Genomic DNA, 13,108 nt, shown 5'->3' with positions numbered 1-13,108 from the left:
TCCTCAAGTCCATTCTCTACATCTGCATCTTTATTCCTGTCCTGCCCCTAGGTTCTTCAGAACCTTTTTTTTTTTTTTTTTTAGATTCCATATATGTGTGTTAGCATACGGTATTTGTTTTTCTATTTCTGACTTACTTCACTCTGTATGACAGACTCTAGGTCCATCCACCTCACTATAAATAAATCAATTTTGTTTCTTTTTATGGCTGAGTAATATTCCATTGCATATATGTGCCACATCTTCTTTATTCATTCATCTGTCGATGGACACTTAGGTTGCTTCCATGTCCTGGCTATTGTAAATAGAGCAGCAATGAACATTGTGGTACATGACTCTTTTTGAATTATGGTTTTCTCAGGGTATATGCCCAGGAGTGGGATTGCTGGGTCGTATGGTAGTTCTATTTTTAGATTTTTAAGGAACACCATACTGTTCTCCATAGTGGCTGTATCAATTTACATTCCCACCAACAGTGCAAGAGGGTTCCCTTTTCTCCACACCCTTTTCAGCATTTATTGTTTGTAGATTTTTTGATGACGGCCATTCTGACTGGTGTGAGGTGATACCTCACTGTAGCTTTGATTTGCATTTCTCTAATGATTAGTGATGTTGAGCATCCTTTCATGTGTTTCTTGGCAATCTATGTATTTTCTTTGGAGAAATCTCTATTTAGTTCTTCTTCCCATTTTGGATTTGGTTATTTGTTTTTTTGATATTGAGCTGCATGAGCTGCTTGCAAATTTTGGAGATTAATCCTTTGTCAGTTGCTTCGTTTGCAAATATTTTCTCCCATTCTGAAGGTTGTCTTTTCATCTTGTTTGTAGTCTACTTTGCTGTGCAAAAGATTTTGTTTCATTAGGTCCCATTTGCTTATTTTTGTTTTTATTTCCATTTCTCTAGGAGGTTGGTCAAGAAAGATCTTGCTGTGATTTATATCATACAGGTTCTGTCTATGTTTTCCTCTAAGAGCTTTATAGTGTCTGGCCTTACATTTAGGTCTTTAATCCATTTTTAGTTTATTTTTGTATATGGTGTTAGGGAGTGTTCTAATTTCATTCTTTTACATGTAGCTCGCCAGTTTTCCCAGCACCACTTATTGAAGAGGTTGTCTTTGCTCTATTGTATAGTCTTGGCTCCTTTATCAAAGATAAGGTGACCATATGTGTATGGGTTTATCTCTGGGCTTTCTATCCTGTTCCATTGATCTGTCTTTCTGTTTTTGTGCCAGCACCATACTGTCTTGATTACTGTAGCTTTGTAGTATAGTCTGAAGTCAGGGAGTCTGATTCCTCCAGCTCTGTTTTTCTTCCTCAAGATTGCTTTGGCTCTTTGGGGTCTTTTGTGTTTCCATACAAATTGTGAAATTTTCTGTTCTAGTTCTGTGAAAAATGCCATTGGTAGTTGGATAGGGATTGCACTGAATCTGTAGATTGCTTTGGGTAGTATAGTCATTATCACATTGTTGATCCTTCCAATCCAAGAACATGGTATATCTCTCCAACTGTTTGTATCATCTTTAACTTCTTTCATCAGTATCTTATAGTTTTCTGCATACAGGTCTTTTGTCTCCTTAGGTAGGTTTATTTCTAGGTATTTTATTCTTTTTGTTGCAATGGTAAATGGGAGTGTTTCCTTAGCTTCTCTTTCAGATTTTTCATCACTAGTGTATAGGAATGGAAGAGATTTCTGTGCATTAATTTTGTATCCTACTACTTTACCAAATTCACTGATTAGCTCTAGTAGTTTTCTAGAGGCATCTTTAGGATTCTCTATGTATAGTATCATGTCATCTGCAAACAGTGACAGCTTTACTTCCTCCTTTCTGATTTTGATTCCTTTTATTTCTTTTTCTTCTCTGATTGCTATGGCTAAAACTTCCAAAACTATGTTGAATAACAGTGGTGAGAGTGGGCAACCTTGTGCTGTTCCTGATCTTAGCAGAAATGGTTTCAGTATTTAACCATTGAGAACGATGTTGGCTGTGGGTTTGTCATACTGGCCTTCATTATGTTGAGGTAAGTTCCCTCTATGTCTACTTTCTGCAGGGCTTTTATCATAAATGGTGTTGAATTTTGTCGAAAGATTTTCTTCATCTATTGAGAAGATCATAATGTTTTTCTCCTTCAGTTTGTTAATATGGTGTATCACACTGATTGATTTGTGTATATTGAAGAATCCTTGCATTCCTGGGATAAACCCCACTTTATGATGGTGTATGATCCTTTTAATGTGCTGTTGGATTCTGTTTGCTCGTATTTTGTTGAAGATTTTTGTAACTATGTTCATCAGTGATATTGGCCTGTAGATTTCTTTCTTTGTGACATCTTTGTCTACTTTTGGTATCAGGGTGATGTTGGTCTTGTAGAAGGAGTTTGGGAGTGTTCCTCCCTCTGCTATATTTTGGAAGGGTTTGAGAAGCATAGGTGTTACCTGTTCTCTAAATGTTTGATAGAATTCGCCTGTGAAGCCATCTGATCCTGGGCTTCTGTTTGTTGGAAGATTATGAATCACCATCTCAATTTCAGTGCTTGTGATTGTCCGTTTATATTTTCTATTTCTTCCTGGTTCAGTTTTGGAAGGTTGTGCTTTTCTAAGAATTTGTTCATTCTTCCAGGTTGTCCATTTTATTGGTATATAGCTGCTTGTGGTAATCTCTCATGATCCTTTGTATTTCTGTAGTGTTAGTTTTTACTTCTCCTTTTTCATTTCTAATTCTATTGATTTAAATCTTCTCCCTTTTTTTCTCCTTTTTATTCTGGCTAATGGGTTATCAATTTTGTTTATCTTCTCAAAGAACCAGCTTTTAGTTTTATTGATCTTTGCTATCGTTTCCTTCATTTCTTTTTCATTTATTTCTGATGTGACCTTTATGCTTTCTTTCCTTCTGCTACCTTTGGGGGATTTTTGTTCTTCTTTCTCTAATTGCTTTAGGTGTAAGGTTAGGTTGTTTATCTGAGATGTTTCTTGTTTCCTGAGGTAGGATTGTATTGCTATAAACTTCCCTCTTAGAACCGATTTTGCTGCATCCCAAAGGTTTTGGGTCATCATGTTTTCATTGTCATTTGTTTCTAGGTATTTTTTGATTTCCTTTTTGATTTCTTCAGTGATCTCTTGGTTAGTAAGTAGTGCATTGTTTAGCCTCCACGTGTTTGTATTTTTCACAGATATTTTCCTGTAATTGATATGTAGTCTCATAGTGTTGTGGTCTTAAAATATACTTGAAACAATTTCAATTTTCTTAAACTTACAAAGGCTTGATTTGTGACCGATGATATGGTCTATCCTGGAGAATGTTCCATGAGCACTTCAGAAGAAAGTGTATTCTGTTGTTTTTGGATGGAATGTCCTATAAAGATCAATGAAGTCCATTTTGTTTAATGTATAATTTAAAGCCTGTGATCCCTTATTTATTTTCATTTTGGATGATCTGTCCATTGGTGAAAGTGGGGTGGTAAGGTCCCCTACTATGATTGTGTTACTGTTGATTTCCCCTTTTATGACTGTCAGCATTTGCCTTATGTATTGAGGTGCTCCTATGTTGGCTGCATAAATATTTAGAATTGTTATATCTTCTTCTTGGATTGATCCCTTGATCCTTATGTAGTGTCCATCTCTGTCTCTTGTAATAGTCTTTATTTGAAAGTCTATTTTGTCTCATATGAGAATTGCTACTCCAGCTTTCTTTTGATTTCCATTTGCATGGAATTTCTTTTTCCATTCCCTCACTTTCAGTGTGTATGTGTCCCTAGGTCTGAAGTGGGTCTCTTGTAGACAGCATATATATGGGTCTTGTTTATGTATTGAATCAGCCAGTCTATTCCTTTTGTTTGGCATTTAATCCATTTACATTTAAGGTAATTATTGATATGTATTTTCCTGTTACCATTTTCTTAATTGTTTTGGGTTTGTTATTGTAGGTCTATTCCTTCTCTTGTGTTTCCTGCCTAGAGAAGTTCCTTTAGCATTTTGTGTAAAGCTGGTTTGGTGGTGCTGAATTCTCTTAGCTTTTGCTTGTCTGTAAAGGTTTTAATACCTCTGTCGAATCTGAATGAGATCCTAGTTGGGTAGGGTAATCTTGGTTTTAGGTTTACTCCTTTCATCACTTTAAATATGTCCTGCCACTCCCTTCTGGCTTGCTGAGTTTCTGTTGAAAGATTAGCTGTTAACCTTACAGGGATTCCTTTGTATTTTTTTTAAATAAATTTATTTATTTTATTTATTTTTCACTGTGTTGGTTCTTTGTAGCTGTGAACGGGCTTTCTCTAGTTACGATAAGCAGGGGCTCCTTTGTATGTTATTTGTTGTTTTTCCCTTGCTGCTTTTAATATTTTTTCTTTGTATTTAATTTTTGAGAGTTTGATTAATACGTGTCTTGGCATGTTTCTCCTTGGATTTATTCTGTATGGGACTCTCTGTGCTTCCTGGAATTAACTATTTCTGTTCCCATATTAGAGAAGTTTTCCATTATAATCTCTTCAAATATTTTCTCAGTCCCTTTCTTTTTTTCTTCTTCTCCTGGGACCAGTATAATTTGAATGTTTGTGCATTTAATGTTGTCCCAGAGGTCTCTGAGACTGTCTTCAATTCTTTTCATTCTTTTTTCTTTGTTCTGCTCTGCAGTAGTTATTTCCACTATCTTATCTTCCAGGTCACTTATCTGTTCTTCTGCCTCAGTTATTCTGCTATTGATTCTTTCTAGAGAATTTTTAATTTCATTTATTGTGTTGTTCATCATTGTGTGTTTGCTCTTTAGTTCTTCTAGGTCCTTGTTAAAAGTTTTTTGTATTTTCTTCATTCTCTTTCCAAGATTTTGGATCATCTTTACTATCATTATTCTGAATTCTTTTGCAGGTAGACTGCCTATTTCCTCTTCATTTGTTTGGTCTGGTGGGTTTTTACCTTGCTCTTTCATCTGCTGTGTGTTTCTCTGTGTTCTCATTTTGCTTATCTTACTGTGTTTGGGGTCTTCTTTCGCAGGCTGCAGGTTTGTAGTTTCCATTGTTTTTGGTGTCTGTCCCCAGTGGGTAAGGTTGGTTCAGTGGGTTGTGTAGGCTTCTGGGTGGAGGGGACTAGTGCCTGTGTTCTGGTGGATGAGGCTAGATATTGTCTATCTGGTGGGCATGACCACATCCAGTGGTTTGTTTTGGGGTGTCTATGGCCTTATTATGATTTTAGGCAGCCTCTCTGCTAATGGGTGGGGTTGTGTTCCTGTCTTGCTAGTTGTTTGGCATAGGGTGTCCGGCACTGTGTTTTATTGGTCATTGAGTGGAGCTCAGTCTTAGCGTTGAGATGGAGATCTTTGGGAGAGCTTTCACCATTTGATATTACATGGAGGCTGGGAGGTCTCTGGTGGACCAATGTTCTGAACTTGGCTCTCCCACCTCAGAGGCAGAGGCCTGACACCCGCTTGGAGCACCCTGTCAGCCACACAGCTCAGAAGAAAAGGAAGAAAAATAAATAAATAAAATAAAGTTATTAAAATAAAATAATTATTAAAAATTTTTCATTAATTAAAAAGTAATAAAAAAAGAAAGAGAGCAACAAACCAAAAAACAAATCCACCAATGATAAGAAGCACTAAAAACTATACTAAAAAAACAAACAAAAAAAGTGGACAGACAGAACCCTAGGACAAATGGTCAGAGTGAAGATATACAGACAAAATCACACAAAGAAGCATACACATACACACTCACAAAAAAAGAAAATGTAAAAAAAATACATATATCATTGCTCCCAAGGTCCACTGCCTCAATTTTGGGATTATTCGTTGTCTATTCAGGTATTCCACAGATGCAGGGTACATCAAGTTGACTGTGGAGATTTAATCCGCTGCTCCTGAGGCTGATGGGAGAGATTTCCCTTTCTCTTCATTGTTCGCACAGCTCCTGGGGTTCAGCTTTGGATTTGGCCCCGCCTCTGTGTGTAGGTTGCCTGAGGGCGTCTGTTCTTCGCTCAGACAGGACGAGGTTAAAGTAGCAGCTGATTAGGGGGCTCTGGCTCATTCAGGTTGGGCGGCGGGAGGGGTACGGAATTCCAGGAGAGCCTGCGGTGGCAGAGGCCAGTGTGACATTGTACCAGCCTGAGGTGTGCTGTGTGTTTCCCCGGGGAAGTTGTCCCGGATCCCGGGACCCTGGCAGTGGCGGGCTGCACAGACTCCCGGGAAGGGAGGTGTGGACTGTGACCTGTGCTTGCACACCGGCTTCTTGGTTGCTGCAGCAGCAGCCTTAGCATCTCATGCCCGTCTCTGGGGTCCGCACTGATAGCCACGGCTCGCGCCCATCTCTGCAGCTCCTTTAAGTGGCGCTCTTAATCCCCTCTCCTCGTGCACCCCGAAACAATGGTCTCTTGCCTCTTTGGCAGGTCCAGACTTTTTCCTGGACTCTATCCCAGCTAGCTGTGGTGCACTCACCCACTTCAGGCTGTGTTCACGCAGCCAACCCCAGTCCTTTCCTTGGGGTCTGATCTCCAGAGCCCGAGCCTCAGCTCCCAGCCCCACCCACTCCGGCGGGTGAGCAGAGAAGCCTCTCAGGCTGGTGAGGGCTGGTAGGCACCGATCCTTCGTGCAGGAATCTCTCCACTTTGCCCTCCGCACCCCTGTTGCTGCACTCTCCTCCGTGGCTCTGAAGCTTCCCCCCCCCCCCCCGCCACCTGCAGTCTCTGCCTGTGAAGTGGCTTCCTAGTGTGTGGAAACCTTTCCTCCTTCACAGCTCCCTCCCAGAGGGGCAGGTCCCATCCCTATTCTTTTGTCTCTGTTTTTTCTTTTTTCTTTTGCCCTATCCAGGTACGTGGGGAATTTCTTGCCTTTTGGGGAGTCCGAGATCCTCTGCCGGCGTTCACTAGGTGTTTATAGGAGTTGTTACACATGTAGATGTATTTCTGATGTATTTGTGGGGAGGAAGGTGATCATGTCTTACTTCTCCACCATCTTGAAGTTCTCTCTCCTCATGGCTGTTTTAAGAATATTAAGTATATAAGTTCTATGAAAGAAATTTACATGCCAAATTTCTGAAAAACATGTTTCAACTTAATACAACCATCAGAGACAGGAGACAAGTTTTGCGTTAAATATATGGAAGCTTATGTAAAAATTAAGACCATTCTTCTCTTACATTTTGCATAACTGAAAAGAAGGAAATAAATTACTGGGTTTCTGTCTGCTACTCTCTGAAAGGACTTAATGATAATTAAGACCTACATGATGCCTCATCCTCGGGATCTCACAGTCAGAAGGAGGATGCGAACAAATGAACAAGTGTTAATAAGGCAGCATGATAAGAGCTGAGGGAAGCACATAAGATGGCACTGATCCTGTTTCAGGAGGTCTGGAAATTGAGCTCTAAGCTTATGTCAAAGGATGAAGACACTCTCTACAGGTGAACAAATGAGGATTAGGGAATTAAAGACAAAGAGAACCATTTTTAAAAAGGCCCAGCACCACCACCAACTCCCTGAGGGACTGATATAAGTCAAATTAAAAAGATGGTAACTGGAGGTATCTAAAGTGCACTAAGATCAAAAGTTCTAGAGAAGTGGCACAGGGGACACTGTTGGCAGCACAGTGGGAAGGATGCTATAAGACTGCTTAACACTTGTGTGCACAGGCATATCACCTATTCACTGTTTCTCTACCCACATCATGCTTGGTTTTGCTAGGTTCCCTGCTGCCACAGCCTAAGAAGGATAAATTCCCCAAAGATGTCAGACCTGTAGATGCTTTGGAGCAAGCAGTGAGGCAGGATGAAGCGGGTGTCACCCCCTTCTGCCAAAAGCCAACCTGAATGAAGACATCTCAGTGGATCACAGTGTAGGTTTCTGATAATTCAACGAAAAGGTTCTCTTCTCCCTCCCCCATCCCACTGACTTTTATTTTAGCACGCGTAAACCCCTTGAAAATTAGATACAACTTCAGGACAAGAGGAGGGATAACTAAGTTGACTAAGATATAATTTCTGTCACCCAGTAGACTGGGAATTTAAAGTAGAAGCTTATTTGTTGTGGCAGAATAGTCACTTCTACTACACACTAAGTTAGGCGAGTGAGACTTGCATCTTCCACAGTTTGAGTGTATGTTCTCCTAAGTGCTTGGCAACCTATACGTGGAGTGGGTTAGATACTCTCTAGGGTTAGATATATTAAGGGAGAACAACAGGAAAGAAAGTGGGAGAACTTAGCAAGCAGTCCACAGAATCTAGACCTAATAGGAAAGAAGAGGAAAAAGAGAGAAGCTAACCTGTCGGAGAGAAGCAGGCAGGCCAGGGAGCTCTTAGAGTCCACCATGAGATTAAGGGCCAGGAGTGACAGCACTGAACAAGGGTGGCAGAAGACAGGGTCAGAAAGCAGAATGTTTATACTGTAGGAGTTGAAAGCTTGAACTGCGGGCAGACATCTTTATTTTTAATCCAAGTTCTACCACTTACTTACTGTATGACTTTGAACAATTTACTTAAATATTGGGAGCCTCAGTTTCCCTCTCAGTAAAATGGGGGTCATTATGGTATCTACCTCACAGAGTTGAGTTCAGAATCAAATGAAACAATAAATCTAAAGGTGATAGCTCTGTGTCCTGGCACATGCTAAGTGCCTAATCCATGGCAGCTATGATAATTGGCAAAGCAGTTCCTGTTATGGAATTCAGAAGGATACAGCGTCTACATTGTGGACAAGGGCCGAGGTGGAAAGACAGTTTAAGGCTTGGGCATGGAGGAGGTCAAGAATATCGTGTTGGATGGCAATCTCTATAAACTCTGAAGTCAGTGCAGTGACATGATTTGGGGTAGAGAGGAGTTCTGTGAGCCAGATGACAAAATGTACAGCAGCCAACAGGGAGTGACCAGACAGTCAGAAACAGTCATGCAGAGGAAGGTAATGAGCATCAGAGCGCAGGAATGCTTTTCAGGGAAGTGGAAGAATGGGAGTTCAGAAGTGACACTGCGGAGGGAAAAGGTGTGAGCTTTACCGCCGAGTGCCGATATAGGTGATATAAGAAGGGGCAGCAGTGACTTGAAAAAGATGCAAGAGGAACGGTCCCCGGGGAGAACCAGGTTTTAGTTAAAGCAAAAATGGGACAAAGAGTTCCAGAATGTGGGAGAAGTGTAGTAGAATTTGTTTATTGTGGAAAAAAGCCTCAGAGGGCTCCTGGAAAGGTTTGGGAGGAAGAGAAGCACAGGAGGTTGGAGTGATCGAGGGAGCCCTTAGCAGTGGCATCCATCAGAAGCTCCTACTGGACCCTACAGGATCCTATGGGTGACCTGTAACCCCTTTAAAAGACCTTCTGAAAAGACTCAGTTAGACTTCTCTGTGCTGTCAGGGTTGAAAGGGCAAAAATGCGTAAATCAGAAACAGGTATGCACAGATTAAAAAGAAATTTGATTCGAGAGAACCCAAAGTATTAGCAAATTACTTTATTCGATAATACTTGTTCATAACTCCCATTCTACAGCATCCTAATAAAACCCTAGAAATTATCCTAATGAAATAACTGCATCGTTCTGTCTCAAAAGCACCAGAAAATTACCTAGGCGTATCCTATTCAAGACAAGCACTAGCTGCTTTACTTGGCAAATCTCAGAAACTGTGAGGCAATGATTGGTTTTTAGGGAACCACTTTAGATATCTCACTTGCTTCAGTTTTAAAATTTGGTGTTTAGACTGTCTTTGAGCATGCCTCACATCTATTAAGAGGTCTTTGTATTGTCCAGGACATGGTCTCATCTAGTGCCCTAGACACTTTAGGGAAACTGGAGAGGTCTGCTGTCTGAAAAACACAACTGCCAAGGTCAACTCTGACTGTGGCTTTGCTTCAAGTTCCAAGAGCTTTTCAAACAGTAGGGTTGATGCTGCCAATGCTAAATACTGCATGTGAAATAAAAGAAACATCCACAATGAGGGACACAAATGAAGATAAAATCACTGTGCCAGGAAAAATAAATAAAAGTTATGGAGGAGAGTAGTGATAGGATATGTTTCCTATTTAAATTCATTGCTTTGCTGTTTCCAGGTAAACAGCACAAGGTGAGAAAGATTTGTAAGCCTCTGTGGCAGAGACAAATTTTGTTAAAAAGTAAGAAGCAGTGCAGACTTCGGTCTGCCAGGACAAGAAACGTCAGACCAGAGGAAACTCTCTTCAGCTCATTCAGACATTTGGAATAAATCACTGGTTGCCGGCTGGAAATAACTTGTTGGGAAGGATTTCCTGAGACGCTAATATTATGCTCGGAAACTCAATGTGCTGAACAAAGAAAACACTGTTGCAGAGTTCTGCTACGAATCGGTGCACTTGGGCACTGTGCTGGGATGCCAAGGGCCTTGTAGCCACTATTTGAAGTTGCAGGGGTTTCCCTCAGTGAGCGCCAGGAGCTGCTGCATTTGCACATGGTTTAGAAGAAAGAGTGTGGCAAGAACATGGAGGTGGGAGTCTGGCTGAACTGCAAGTGAAACTCTATCTTATCACTCACAATGTGTGTGACCTTAGTTTAGTTGCTTACTCTCTCAGAGGTTCAGTTTCCTATATATAAACTGAGGTTAATACCTAGTGATAATTACATGAGATAAAGTATGTGAGGCATCTGGAAAAGTTCCCAGTTCTTAGAAAATACTCAGTAGTATTTATCCTACAAATAAAGCTCCAGATCCATATGCTTAATGGGGAAAGGAAGAGTATATCCATTATAAAACAACTTTGCTGTTAGTTCATCATGTATTGACAACAAGTTCAGTAGAGTTTACAAAACAGTTCTCTAATTCAGGTTCCAGCACCAAAAACCACGTGGGGATAGAGGTTCTGGAATGGGATCCCTTAGGCTGTTCAACAAAAATTCAGGCCCTCAACCAGTCCAAGTCCCTCACACTAGACTCTGAAGCTCTCATATGACTACCATCTTCTCTAGCATCTAAAGAAACAAACGCTTCCCAAAGGGGAATTCTCTTTCTCTCTCCTCTTTACTCCTCTATTCCAAAAGCCCCATTTCTTAGCCTCCTGTAGAGGTTGTCAGTTGAATGAATCTAGTTGATTTCATTATGAATATAACCAAGTGAGAGTGGTAAAGCAGGTTCAAGAGTCCCTGGAACTTAAGGAAGTAATCAGACTTTTTAGACAATCAAGATGGACCAGTCTCAGCAGTTCTCCTGTGAGTTAAAATATTTAAAGATTTCAATCTCTTCCTCAACTACAAGAGATCCTTTGCCTCCCTGGCTTCTTTCTTCCATGCTATGTATGTGTATGTTGGAAAGGGTGAGTGTTAGAGAGGAAAAAAATCACATCCTGCTATAGTCCCTTTAATGGATTTCATGGAGCTCTTACAAAGGTAGGTACAACTACCTTTTTCCTAATGGTTAAAGATTGGCTGAGGTGTTCTTCTGTGCCCCAATACCAGCAATAAGTGTAACAGGGAAGAATGAATCTGACTCTACATATTGGATCTGTTTCTTTTACTTTAACCTTCATATTCTATTACTTTTGCTGCAAGTTGAGAATGTTGCCTATAGCCTGACATATTGCAGGATAGCCTATTTTCAAGGCTCTGATTTTTAAAGGTATAACACTTTTCCATTCACATAGAGATTAAAAAGGTGCAGAACAGAGAATAATATTTGTCTTGTTGGAGGTTTACAGGAACATCATGACCTGACCTACATGGACAGCTCCAACAGGATTTGCACACCAAGAAGTTTGCAACAACCAACCATATCCCCTCCCCTTGTAGTATAAAAGGAGCCTGAATTCTAGCTTGGAGAAGATGGTTCTTTGGGACACTAGTCCACCATCTTCTCGGTCTGCTGGCTTTCAAATAAAGTTGCTATTCCTTGCCTCAGTAACTTGTCTCTCGATTTATTGGCCTGTCATGCAGCGAGAAATATGAGCTTGGACTCAGTAACATAAATCTCTTGGCAAGTTCAACTCTTAAGAGGATGCGCTGTAGGATCTTCCACTTCTCCATTTTGGAGTTCTTTAAAGTCTTCAAATACCAATCTCCATTACCTTGGCCAAGATATACTGGCTGGTCCCTTGGGTTCTTTTGCCACTGTCTCCTGCTCAAGCACCGTGAAAGGGGCTATCTCTGCCTTGCTGTATTGCACTTAGAGCTTTCCCATTCCTATCCAAGATCTCTTCCTAAATATCCTACCATCATCCTACCCTCTTTTTCAGAGAGAATAGAGTGGGTTTTTTTTTCTTTTTTTTCTCTCATGACAGAGAAGTCAGCCTGTTAATCTGGGTATGAGTATTAACAGAAGTGTCCTATGAAGAATGGATCTTCCATTCTTCACTCCTCTAAGTGCCCCATCCCAGACCCCTGATTCATTCATAAGTGACAGGGAACTTAACCAACCCACTATAGAATATAAGGAAACTTCTGACAGTAAGCTACTTCATGCCCATCAGGAAGCCTAAATTCTGTAGCAAAATTCAGGTCTCCAGGCCATTGTTCCTGGTGTCATACTGCTTGGTTTTCTTTTTTTCTGCTGCAAATTGTTATGCCAACCCACAATATACAACAACTAATATGCCACTTGGAGTTGACTGCTGAAGTTAGAGGTATATACTAAAGGAAACTGGTCCCTTTTGTTGTCTTGTTACATACCACAAGCCAGAGTTCGGGTAGCCAGGGGTCCTTCTTAAACTTTGAAAAATGAGACTCCAGTGGTGGCATTTCTAGTAGCCTTGTATACGTGAACAGAAAATTGGTACACGGGCTTCACTGAGATGCCACTTCATGACCATTGGACTGGCAAGCCTGAAAAGAACTTGAACAACTATTTCTGATATGGTTGTGAAGAAAATGGTATTTTCATACATTAATGATATAGGTATAAACTACTACACTGTAAACATTTATTAGAGAATTCCGCACCACGAAGCCAGCTTTACAACAAATGCTAAAGGAACTTCTCTAGGCAGGAAACCCAAGAGAAGGAAAAGACCTACAATAACAAATCCAAAACAATTAAGAAAATGGGAATAGGAACATAAATATCAAGAATTATCTTAAATGTAAATAGATTAAATGCTCCAACCAAAAGACATAGACTGCCTGAATGGATATAAAAATAAGATGAGTATATATGCTATCTAAAAGAGACCCACTTCAGACCTAGGGACACATAC

The sequence above is a fragment of the Stenella coeruleoalba genome, assembly GCF_951394435.1.
Source record: "Stenella coeruleoalba genome assembly, chromosome: 3".
Classification (NCBI taxonomy): domain Eukaryota; kingdom Metazoa; phylum Chordata; class Mammalia; order Artiodactyla; family Delphinidae; genus Stenella; species Stenella coeruleoalba.
This window is presented reverse-complemented; position numbering follows the sequence as displayed.